Source organism: Mixophyes fleayi, chromosome 4, assembly GCF_038048845.1.
Source record: "Mixophyes fleayi isolate aMixFle1 chromosome 4, aMixFle1.hap1, whole genome shotgun sequence".
NCBI lineage: Eukaryota > Metazoa > Chordata > Amphibia > Anura > Limnodynastidae > Mixophyes > Mixophyes fleayi.
This window is the reverse complement of record NC_134405.1, coordinates 107352634-107365947: the sequence shown is the minus strand read 5'-3', so window position 1 is coordinate 107365947 and position 13314 is coordinate 107352634.

Sequence of the window (13314 nt, the reverse complement as noted above, 5' to 3'; positions counted from 1 at the left end):
ACGATGATTGGTGCTTTGGACTGATCCTCATTCATTGCTGGAGTTTGCACACTAATGCAATATCGAGTCGAACGATCGTTTATCGTTTGATTGACCCAATACTCGACTGAAAACACTGTAGTGTGTACCCAGACTAACTGCCGTATTGCGCATTATTCTGTGAACTAATTCATGTCTATTTAGTTATTTTCTGCCTTTTTATCTCTGCAAATCAATCTAATTTTTATACCACCAATGAGGTGCTGGTTACTATCAATTGAACACTTTTGAACTGTCTAGGTGGGGATATATGAGCATATAAACCACAATAGATAAAAAAAGTACCTGAATGAACGAAGATCATAAGGCAGAATAGGAGGGTAGTAGACTAATAGGCACATTATAAAACATGTTTCATTTCTCCAATTCTCTCATATGAAAATTCCCACTTTTGTATTACATAAACTGAATGCAAGAAATAAAGAAATGATTCAAGTGATTTTCATTGTTTTTTTCTTGTATTTTTATTCTTATTTTTCTTTTACTCACAATATGGAGAAAAGCAATTAAGTATCATTAATCTAATAAATAATCAGGTATTTTATATTTAATATTTTACTTCTCAAATTACAGAAAGGTTAACTAGTCTCTATAGGTTAGAAAACATTTAGCTATTTACCAAAAGTTTGTATGAGGGACATTTAAGGATGGGTAACAGCACTAAATATACACTGCAAACCGAATTAACCAATCAGATTCTGTAATTTGCCTATTATACTTTCAAAAAAAAGGAAAGCAAACAATAGCCTGGTTGTTATTGTGAATTTACCTGTGTACCAGTTTGAATGTTCTCTATACTGTTGGATTCTACAGTATACTTCTGTTTTTTGGCTTTTTGAATCTTCAACATAGAATTCTCAATACATGCGGATTAAGAGTGTAAGTAAAAGCAAATCCAATTTTTTTATTTTTATTTTATTGAAGACTGATGTGCAGTACATTGCTCATACTGTTCTGGGTGCTTGGTGCTTTAGACCCCCATATGCCAAAAAAGGGAGTGCCTCTTGATCTCCCTGATCTTTAAGGGACAAGGGTATTCAGGCCCACCTCCGCCCCAAGGCTTGGGTTAAACTTTCTGTGGAGTCTTCAGCATTCCCATATGGAGGGCCTCCAACAATATTGGGAGGATGGTAGCCCATAAGGGTCCTGTCTACAAAAACATGAAAAAACACACACAAAAATACATGGAAAGTGCATGTGTCGTGCAAAGAATAAAACAAATAAATAAATGTCATATAGGCTTAAAGCTGAAAGTATAAAAATGATCATTGCCCCGGGGCAAAAGGCTAGGGCAAAGAGAATTGATGCCCCCTAAAATCAAAAGTGCTTTAGTGCAAAGTGTCTTACTCTGTGCCCGTGGTGGCATCTCACCACCAAAGGGCAGCACTTAAAGCTTTAAACAATGAGATTCTTGGCCAGAGAACCAGATGATGACCCATCGCTTACAGTATGTGCCTTTTGAGCCCCACTGCGTACATGGGCATCTACACCTGATGCTAGCCAAAAGGCAGAGAAGCAAGTACCATCTCTTAGTATACCTAAAATAAAGTATGATGACCTTTATTTACACATTAAAGTTCATAACAACACTGTGACCTGGTTTTCTGTTTCAAACTAACGAGAGCCACAGGTTTGCACCTTGTTAGAATATTCCCATAATAACTTTCACCTGACCATGTCTGCAAAACAGAAGCAGGTGGTTAGCACAAGAGTCAGGTTTGCTTATCCTGCACTTGACGTGGCAGAAGTTCTACTTCAGTTTTTTCTTAATAAATGAAATCCATACCAGACATCTGAAGAGCTAACAATGTGCAGGAGCAGGAAGCTGGCAATAATTATTTGTTTGCCTGCACGTGTAATTGATCTTAATAGTGCAGTTGCAGAGCCTCTACCTCGGAAATAGAAACAATCAAGGAGAATATTAACAGTCATAAATGTATTGTCTAACCACTATAGTTATAATTATATAACTATAGTACAACTTTATTTACTGCTATTGTTTTGGGCACTTTATGCTATTATATTATTTACTTAACAAATATTTAATTTACATTACAGTGCTTTATATGTAGGTTTAGAACATGTAATTAATTGGAATTACTAATTTAAGGATCCATATATACAATAATAATAATAATAATAATAATAATTATAATAATAATAATAATAATAATAATAACAATAATAATAATAATATACAGTCGGCCTTTCCTATAGAGTTTTGGATTTTAGTCTATTGCGCTATTGTGTATTATACTCATTATTTAATTTATAATACATGGATTTTTCCACATCCAGAGCTCTATTCATAGCCCATATTAGTTATTGGTAGGTGTGTGAGGAAAACAATTATTTTCATACTATATGGCAGGAGGTAAAAGCTATAAGACCACCACCAAACAGCTTGATGTTCTTCTAAGGTTGCAAATATTATTAAGAAGTTTAAAGCCCATAGAACTGTAGCCAACTACCCTGGACACAGCCACAAGAGGAAAATCTACCCCAGATTAAGCAGAAAGTTAGTGAGAATGGTAGAAAAAGAGCCAAGGAAGACTTCCAAAGAGGTATAAGCGAAACTCCAAGGTCATGGTAAGTCAGTGTCTGATTGTACCATCTGATACTTTGTGAGCGGCAGTGGGATCCATGGAAGAAGAACCAGGAGGACTCTACTTTTGAAAGAACACATAAAAAAAGACAGACTGGAATTTCCTAAAACGCATATTAACAAGCCAAAATGCTTCTGGGAGAATGTCCTTTGGACAGATGAGTCAAAACAGGAGCAGACAAATGAATTAAGCTTTTGAAGAAAAGTACACCATACCTACTGTGAAACATGGAGGAGACTCAGATATGTTTTGGGGCTGCTTTGCTGCATCTGGCAAGGGGGGCCCTGAATCTGTGCAGGGCACAATTAAATCTCAAGACTATTTAGGCTATATGGAGTGAAACATACTGCCCAGTGTCAGGAAGCTCTGCTCCAACAGGAAAATAGGAACAAAATATTGTACTATTTGGAAGTGGCCTTCTATGAGCCCTGAATCCTATTGAACATTTATGGAAAGTATGCAGTCTGGAGAAGGCACCCATCAAACCTGAGACAGTTGGAGAAGTTTGCTGATGAAGAGTGGACCAAACTAACTGTTCACAGGTACTGATTGACAGCTACAGAAATTGCTTGATTGCAGTGATTGCAGGTAAAGGTTGTGCAACAAAATATTAAGTAAAGGGTCCCAGAAGTTTTGTTCATGCCATTTTCATTTGTTTTATTATTTAAAATATTCTGTTGAATTTGGAATAAACAATGATGGATGTCAGTTACTTTTGTTAGGTTCAAGTTATTTCATAGAAAAAAATTAGTTATTTTTTTGTGGTAGGGTGCCAACAAATTTTCCACGTCTGTACGAGATTCTGAAAGGCGATGGAAAAAAATAACTACTTGTGCCTCTAAAATATAAATATAAAAACATTATTGCTGAAAGACAAGAATATCAAGCATGAATGGAGCAGGTGGAATGAAATAGCAAGAACTCTGCCTTGATAGTCTTTTTCTCATAAAGGGGGGAATTCATTTGGCCACGTTACTTTTTCAAGTAACGCGGCCTTCTCACTGCGCATAAATACCGTTATTACGGCAGTTTTATCGCCGGCTTTTTACTCGCGGCTCCCTGAGCTGCGAGCAGAAAGCCGGGTTAAACTTACTGTAATAGCGGTAATAGCTTTAACACGGTGGTACTTCGGGAGAAATTGAATTCCCCCCAAAGTGCTTAGAAAATATAGTTAAACAAGACAGGTGAACAAACATTGAATAACAATTGAAGACATCCAGAAATAATCTACATCTGCTGCATCTTTATTCTGCTACTTCTGATTGCACAGGGTATTGCAACTAGGTAATTCTTTCTAATTCCTGTATTTGTTGTTATTTTCCTTCGAAATACCAATATTTGCCAAATTATTTTTATTGCTTTCCCTTCATGGCATTATCTTTAGAACTATATCCTTCTTCACCCTTCCTGCAACACACACCTCTGTCCACATTGCCCCTTCATTACTTCACTCACCTCTAGTTAACACACATGAACTGTTTTTCTATTTAAATTCAATAGTTATAACAGCCTTACACTGTCGCCAGAAACTAAAAGGACGCATATCTTACAATCATCTTTCTTATCTTACTTCCTCATTGCTTCTATTAGCTGGTCATATATCATCTAATCCAGGTCCCCCACACTTCTCCCACTCGCATATTTTAAACGCTACCGAAATCCATCAAATCTCAAACGCATCACCTGTCTCGCATCTCTTCCAAAGTCCTTTAAATGTGCCCTTTGGAATGCACTCTCTGCAACAAACTTACCTCCGTACACAATCTCTTCCTCTCAAACAGCCTCAACATTATGGCAATAACAGAAACATGGCTCATGCAATCAGACACTACCTCACTTGCCGCCCTTTCACATGGTGGTCTCCACTTCATCCACACTCCCACACCTGGAGGCAGACAAGGAGGTGGGGTTTAACTACTTCTCTCCCCACAGTGCACATTCACAGTTCTACCAAAATGTCCTATCACTCACGTTCATATTTTGTGAAGTACATACTGTTGGGATTTTTAACCCATTCTCTATATGTGTTGCTGTGATCTATCGCCCCCCTGGACTCCACCAACAATATCTTGAACACTTCTCTGCATGGCTCCTTCACTTCTTATCTTCTGACATCCCCATCATCTTCATGGGTGATTTCAACATCCCTATTGTTAATCCACGTTCCAATGCTGCTTCAAAACTGCTCTCTCTAACCTCCTCCCTTGACCTCTCCCAGTGGATTGAATCCGCTACTCATCCAGATGGCCACTGTCTTGATCTTGTTTTCTCTAGACTATGCTCAGTTTCTAATTTCCTTAACACTCCTTTCCCCCTCTCAGATCATCACCTTATTAGTTACTCGCTCACTCCCAGTGCTTTAACCTCCCTGCTGTCAAACTCTTCCAAACTTCCTCATACTCGCAGGAATATTAACGCTATTGATTTTCAACAGTTTTCCACCTCTCTCCAACACCTTATCTCCCCAAATTCTACATTATCCACCCCTGATATGACAGTTCCTTATTTTCACCCAACCTTACCAACTGCCCTTGATCCAGCGACTCTTCATACTCCACGTAGACTTCGTTGTCAACCGTGGCACAATAAAGTAACACGAAAACTACAAAAACTTTCTCGTAAAGCTGAACGTCACTGGCGTAAATCTTGTACCTCTAATGATTTCAGCGCTTATACTGCTATCTACCACTCCTATTGAAGTGCTCTGAACACTGATAAACAAGCATACTTCCAATCTCTCAACTATGCTCAGGCTTCTAACCCCAAACGCCTTTTTAACACATTTAAATCTCTTCTCAATTCTCCCACCCCAAACCCTCTGACTACCATCAGTGCCCAGCAGGGCCGGACTGGCCATATGGCACTTCTGGCAAATGCCAGAAGGGCCGATGGCAGTATGGGCCGGTCCGGCTCCCTGTGATACCCCGATTAAATAAAAAAAAAAATATTTTTTTTTTTGTGTGTGCAGCCGTCATGACGTGTGACGTCATGACGGCTCTGTGCGCCGGCCCGGCTCCCGCGTAGGATGAGCTGCAGTGGAGGCAGCTGTCAGTGTTGAGGTAAGTGTAAAGAATATGTGTGCAGGGAGCAGCGGGAGACAAACGGAATATGTGTGCAGGGAGGGAGGGGGGGGAGACAAACGGAATATGTGTGCAGGGAGGGGGGGAGACAAACGGAATATGTGTGCAGGGAGGGAGGGGGGGGAGACAAACGGAATATGTGTGCAGGGAGGGGGGGAGACAAACGGAATATGTGTGCAGGGAGGGAGGGGGGGGAGACAAACGGAATATGTGTGCAGGGAGGGGGGGAGACAAACGGAATATGTGTGCAGGGAGGGAGGGGGGGGAGACAAACGGAATATGTGTGCAGGGAGGGGGGAGACAAAAGGAATATGTGTGCAGGGGGGGGAGGGGGCAATAAATGTCTGCGGGGGGGAGAGGGGCAATAAATGTCTGCAGGGGGGGGAGAGGGGCAATAAATGTCTGCAGGGGGATGGGGGGGTGAGTGAAAGTGCAGGCAGAAGGGGGGGATGAGTGAAAATGTCTGCAGGGGGGTGTGAGTGAAAATGTCTGCAGGGGGAAGGGGGGGTGAGTAAAAATGTCTGCAGGGGGAAGGGGGGGTGAGTAAAAATGTCTGCAGGGGGAAGGGGGGGTGAGTGAAAATGTCTGCAGGGGAAGAGGGGGTGAGTGAAAATGTCTGCAGGGGGAAGAGGGGGTGACTGAAAATGTCTGCAGGGGAAGAGGGGGTGATTGAAAATGTCTGCAGTGGAAGAGGGGGTGATTGAAAATGTCTGCAGGGGGAAGAGGGGGTGATTGAAAATGTCTGCAGGGGAAGAGGGGGTGATTGAAAATGTCTGCAGGGGAAGAGGGGGTGATTGAAAATGTCTGCAGGGGGAAGAGGGGGTGATTGAAAATGTCTGCAAGGGGGGGCAATGGCTGTAGGAGGGGGAAAATAAAAATGGCCAATGTGTGTGGGAACAGTATATGACTATAATGTGTGTGGGGGACAGTTTATGACTATAATGTGTGCTATTAAGTGAATGTGGGGCTGTTTGGGGAAAATGAGGTCTAATTATGAAATGTGATTATGAATTATTTAATGCCTGGGATGTTTGTGGGAAATGGTCATTTTTATTAAACATAAATGCTATTTAATTTCTTGCTGAGGTTGTTTGGAGGGAGGGAAATAGATTTATTTATTAAATGGGAATACTATTATTTTAATGTTGGGACTGGCGTGAGGCCTAATTTTATAACGTGGGTGCTATATTGAGTTAACATTGGTGCTGTTTGGAGTTTTCTAACTTTCATGTACCCATTTTTTTTTTCCAAATAGGGCCCCCAACATTCCAGGATCCAGACAAGCAGCAACTGATCTAAAGACACCAGCAGCCACAAGTGGTGACAATGACAAGACAGGTAAGAGAGACCAGGACAGTCTGCCAACTGTCCTGAATTTGGTGGGTGACTGTCCCGCTTAGTCAGAATTTGGTCTGATTGCAAGGACAGTTGGGAGCTATGTCCTACTTCACATTGTACTGCTTGTGAAGGCAGAACTGTGTTCACCTAATAGTGCTCACAGTATTGCCTATGTATTTGTTGAAAATGTATCTAATAACCATATTACATCATAGGAGCCCCCTGTCTTAAGTGCCTAGGACCCCCTGAGACTAAGTCCAGCTCTGGTTAGCAGGAGGGAGCGGATAGCTACTCCCAGTCCCTGGATAGGACACAGCCTGCAGAGCAAGCCGAGGAGCTCTAAGTCTCATGAGATTTATTAATCTTGTGAGACTGAGAGTTTCCCTGCTCACTCTACAGGAAGTTCCCATCCTGATGGATGTCAGCAGAATCAGAAGCATAGATAAGTGCAGTGGACTGGGGGTGTTGTAATGTGCTTCCGTGGTGGAGGGGTGGCATGATAGGGAGGGCCTGATAAATGTAATGTTTTATTATAATGTATGTAATGTATGTATCAATGCCCCATCTTGACCACGCCCCCTACATAATGTGGCCACGCCCTTAGCGGCACCCAGTTTTTTTCATGCTCATCAACAGAGATGGGCCTGTATGCTTGAAATGCCAGGGCTGATTTTTAGTCCCAGTCCGGCCCTGGTGCCCAGGATCTTGCAACCCATTTTAAGGACAAAATTGCTAGTCTCCCACGACAAGCAATCGGCTCAATCCCTTCCCAGCATCCTCTGACACCCTTTCCTTATTTGATTCCACAAATGAAGAGGAAGTTTCTACTCTCTTCTTATCTTCCTACTCTACCTCTTGTCCTCTTGATCTCATACCCTCACAAATTGGTAGGTCCCTGTCTCATGTGCACATTCCACCTTTAACTAAAATATGCAATCTATCTCTCTCTATTGGTATTTTTCCATCACTATTTAAGCACGCAGTAATTACTCGTATTCTAAAAAAGCGAAATTCTGACCTAAACTCTCTCTCAAATTACCGCCCCATCTCTCAGCTTCCATGCCCCTTCAAACTTTCCTAGCAAATTGCCTACACTCACCTCACACGTTTCCTTTCCGCAAACAACCTCTTCAGTCAGGCTTTCGCTCTCAACACTCCACAGAGACTGTGCTGACCAAGGTTGTCAATGATCTGATCACAGCTAGAACTAAAGGTGATTACTCTCTTCTAATTCTCCTGGATCTCTCTGCTGCATTAGACACTGTTGACCACTCTCTCCTCATATAGACGCTACTATCCCTAGGTCTTCAAGACACTGTCCTATCTTGGTTTTTATACTACCTATCTAATCGCTCTTTTAGTGTTAATTTCTTTGGAACAACCTCCACTCCACTTCCTTTATCAGTTGGAGTAACACGAGGCTCAGTCCAAGGTCCTCTGCTATTCTCTATCTATACCACTTCTCTAGAAAAACTAATAGGCTCCTTTGGATTTCAGTTTCATCTTTATGCAGATGATACACAAATTTATCTATCCTCTCCTGATCTCTCACCATCTGTGTTGTCTCGCGTTACTGACTGTCTTTCTGCCATTCATCTTGGATATCCTCTCACCAACTCAAACTCAATCTTTCAAAAACAGAATTAATAATATTCCCATCCAACAATAGAAGCTTCCTGCCTGACATTTCTATTTCTGATGACAACATGACCATAAATCCCACCCCGCAAGCTCGCTGCCTAGGTGTAATCCTTGACTCGCATCTATCCTTTGTTCCCCACACCAACTCTATATTTACATCATGCAGCATACATATAAAAAACATTTCCAGAATACGTACATATCTCACACAAGACACTGCGAAAACTTTAATTCATGCACTCATTATTTCTCGCATCGCCTATTGTAATTTCCTCCTTACTGGTCTTCCCAAAATCAGACTCAAGCCCCTACAATCTATTTTGCACGCAGCGGCTAGATTGCTGTTCCTTGCAAATCGTTTTACATCTGCTGAGTCACTCTGTCAGTCTCTACATTGGTTGCCTGTTTTTCAACGAATCCAATATAAAATGTTTCTACTAACATACAAGGCCATCAACAAAATTGCACCGACATACATCACTTCACTTGTCTCAAAATATCTCCCAGCTCGACACCTCTGTTCGGCACAATATCTGCGTCTCTCTTCCACTCTCATCACTTCCTCCCATTCTCGGTTGCAGGATTTTTTTTGGGCTGCACCCACTTTATGGAATTCACTCCCTCGCACCACAAGACTTTCCTCTAGTCTTCAAACCTTCAAGCGTTGTGACAGGATCATTTAGCTTATGAGTCACCCTACCTTTGCAGTCTGGCTGGGCCAAGATGCAAAATGTATACTTAACCTCATGTGTCAATCTCCCATTGTCCCATAGATTGTAAGCTTGCGAGCAGGGCCTTCTCACCTCTTTGTCTGTTTTACCCAGTTTGTTTATTAGTTTATTACGTTTGTCCCCAATTGTAAAGCGCTACGGAATATGTTGGCGCTATATAAATAAATGATGATGATGATGATGAAGCGTTCTCTGAAAACCCACCTCTTGAGACAAGTTTATAATATTTCTCTACCACCCTTTTAATCTCCCTAGGTTACCTTATTACCACCCTCTACACAGCTAACACAACAACCCTCTGACCAACATAGTTGTGTGACTGAGCATATAGCCTACTAAATACTTTGCATTCTAGCTGGACAAATAGTCAAAATTATGTATCCCTTACCCTTGTGTATCAAACCATTGTCCCATAGATTATAAGCTTGCGAGCAGGGCCTTTGTTACCTCTACGTATGTATGTATTACCCAGTATTGCTTTATTACTGTTTGTTCCCAATTGTGACGCTCTACGTAATCTGCTGGCGCTATATAAATAAATGTTGATGATGATGATGATATTAGTTAACGAATATATTTTATGCTACCAGATTTCAGAATGGAGTGCTTTCGTTTAGCCATGAATTTCCTTTCATCATGTGATTTTAAAGTCATTGCACTCAACATTATGATTGCTGTGTTTAGTGTGATAAATCTTACTTCTCCAAAACGACCGAAAGCAACAGAATTAGTTTGAAGGAGTCATCCATTCTTTACAAAAATTGTATTTCTCACTTGTCCGCCCTCAGTAAAAATGCAATTCAATGGCTAGTTGATGGAAAACTTATTGAAGGACCGCTGTCCCTTCTTGGATTAAGAAAAGTGAAAGAAAAAAGATAGTGTATGTATTAAGGAGCACACTGACAAATGAAGGTGTGGAATAAGACAAGTAAAGTGTTTTGTTTTGGTGGGGGGGTTTTATAGGAAATTCACAATGTGTCTCTACATTGAGGAGCTAGAAAGGGGAAGAAATTAAATTGTTTATATTTACTCTATTTCTGTGGTTCGTAGTGACACACAGCAGATTGCTCCTGAAATCAGCAAATACTGTAATAATATTATACTAGTCCATAAAAACAGATTTGTGAAAAAGAGAATTACAAAATGCTGTCAGAATAAATTGAATATGCTGTAGACTACTGTTACATAAGCCGATATACTATTAAAAGAAGAGCATATTATCTTGGAGCTTACCTTAGCAAGGAACCAATCTATTATACATTGTATTATGTTTTAGCTATGAATTTAATGCATATCTAACACTTTATTGTTCCAATAAAAAAAGGGTGGACAAATTATTTAAAGTATACCCGGCACCTACACACAGTGGAGGCCAACATTTTTGGGGCTGAACCATATTCATTAGAATTAAGCCTATACATTCTATGAATTTTACAGGAACTAGGGACATGACTCAGTGATGTCACTAGTGAATTGACAGACTGGTAAATAATGTCACTAGTTTACAGTGAGTTGATAGACTAGAGCTAGACAATGGGTCAAGCTCTCAAATGGTGTTTTCCACTTTGTAGTTGAATGGTTCACTTTAAAAAGAAAATTAAGTTATCGTTCAACTTCTTTAGTTATTTTATTGCACCTGGTCTTTGTACGATGAATTTCAATGTAATATTCAATCCAGCCAAACAAAACTTGGACAATACTTTTCTAGGAACATTAGCTTTCCAAACAAGAAAATGATGGGAAGTCCAGTGGAAGAATATTCAACATAGACATAAAATAAATGAAAGCAGGCGTTAGTCACAGTTTTGGGAACTAAGGAATATCTTTCAGTGACTCAATGAAAAATTGCAAGTCCCACCCACCCTGATCCTTTGCCAGGACTCGTGTCTGAATCAGCCTGCCACTCATTAAATATCAGATCATAAGACACTTCTTTGCCCCCCCTCCCCCCAAAAAAAAATGTCCAAAGGGATCCTTTATCTCATGACTGAAATGTGATCCCCACCATTAGTAACAAGCAAGACAGCATACTAATGGATGTTCTCAATCGGTCTCATGCCAGTTTACTTATACACTAACAACACTATATCTAAACCACTTCATGATAATAGGTGGATAAGATGCATTATAATAGATGTTATCCAGGGGCATGGCCGTAGAAACAAAGTATCATCCTATATGATACTGCCTTATCGTTTGAGAAAATATTGTAGCTGTAAGGAAAGGGATAGAATTACCAATGCAGGCAATGCAGTATTCTCTTAAATTACACTTTCCTTGAAACCCTAGCATCAGGTGGTGGTCGATCCTGGCCACCACATATTAGTGTCTTATTTCTTTCTTTATTATCTGAACCTGCCATACTCATGATGCATGTCTTTGTTGTGGAATTACGTTCTCCAACTGTTCTGAATTGGACATTTAGGGGGAAATTCAATTGTCCGCGTTACTGCCGAAAGCAACGTAGCCTGCACACTATTACATATATTACGGTAATAGTGCGCACTATTATTGTTAATACAGTAATTTTTAATGCTGGAGCACGAGCAAAACACGGGGTTAAAATGACAGTATTAACGGTAATAGAATAATCGCAGCGTTGATCGTGGCCGAATTGAATTCCCCCCCTTAGAGTATCACAGCAACCTGCATTGTGATGCTCAACAAGAAATGCTCCCTTATTCCTTTACTGTTCATTACTGGTGTGTGATAATCAATGAATTTCTCTATTTTGTGAGTGGTGATATCTGTACCAGTTAAACATAGCATAATTGAAAATGTATTGATTTCCTGAATGAACTAACAGAATGCAAAACAAGTATATCACAATTAAATGCTGCCAGCAAATCATCTATTGACCCCTATGCTGTGCCACTTATGATGTCTACATGTACAGCAATGTCATACATGTCATTGAAGTGACATGCATGAAGAAAATAAGGGCTGCATAATTCTTCATGATTACTTTCATTCCACGTATATCACGACTGTCTGTTTGGGCACTTTGGGCCAGATTCATAAAGGAAACGCAAAGTTAATGCAATTTACGTTTTTTTTTAAATTGAAGGGAAACTGTACGCAGGTAAGCCGATATTCAAGAGGATCTAAAGAAATTATTCTAGTTTAATAGGGGTCTAAGTCCGCTCTGCCTATACAGCAGACAGACACAACGCACTGCAGGATACACACAATGCATATATATATATATATATATTGTGACAAAGAGGCTTATTTGCCACACCTCTCCAATAGGGAAACAGGTAAAAACCAGCTAGTCTGCAGGATCAGGCTGCAGACAGGGTTAAGTTCCCTCTGAGTACTTCTTCTAGCGCGCACACACACACACATATGGGTGTACCACATGGGTGTAGTAATTCGTTTGTTGTGTTGTGATTCGTTTGTAGTGCTAGGGTTTAGAATAAAAACACTGTTTGAACTTGTGAGCGGGGCCACCGATGACAGTTAGTGGCCGGCTAGTAGTGAGGGAACTACTGTTTAGCCAGATGTAGGTTTTTTGGAGAATTGTGCTGAAAATTGCCGTTTATGCTATCCTGTCACTTCCTAAATAAACAGCAAGATTGATTCAGCAGTGGAGTGTTTGCCGTACTTTATCACAATATATATATATATATATATATATATATATATATATATATATATATATATATATATTTATCCATGGGAGAGTTACAAGGCAAAACCACTGCTAAGTAAGAAAAACATAAAGACTCGTCTTTTAGGTTTATGTTCTGGTGAGTCAAAAATTGAACTGTTTGGAAGACATGGGTACCATCAGAATGCACACGTAAAGTAATATTACTTCTTAGTCATATTGGGTTTGATTCATTCAGGAAAGTAAAGCAAAAAAAATGTGTAACT